Below are 407 nucleotides of genomic sequence, written 5' to 3' on the forward strand. Positions count from 1 at the left end.
TTTGGCTGCTTTCCATATCATCAGGGTTCTGAAACTATGGCACCCAGAGCTAAATAGAATGCTCCACCTTTGAGCTCCACTCTGATTACTGACCTCCCTGGCTTCTTTTCAGGTTCAACTAAAATCCCATTATTTAACTTGTTTTGAATATATTTGTCTGTATGTTGTCTTCCCCACTAGACATCAGGGAGACTGTCTTTTGCTTCTTTCTGTATTCCTTAAGATTAGCACAATGATTGACATCTAGGAGATGACTAATAAATGTTTATTGACTGATTGGGAATACAAAGGTGAATGTAAAGGTCCTGCCCTCAAGGAGTTTACATTCCACTAACTATGTGTGAGATCTTTGGCAAGTCATTAAACTCTTCTGAGTTTGTTAGGTAATCAATAAAATGAGAGGGGGT

Source organism: Macrotis lagotis, chromosome 6 (assembly GCF_037893015.1).
Source record: "Macrotis lagotis isolate mMagLag1 chromosome 6, bilby.v1.9.chrom.fasta, whole genome shotgun sequence".
NCBI lineage: Eukaryota > Metazoa > Chordata > Mammalia > Peramelemorphia > Peramelidae > Macrotis > Macrotis lagotis.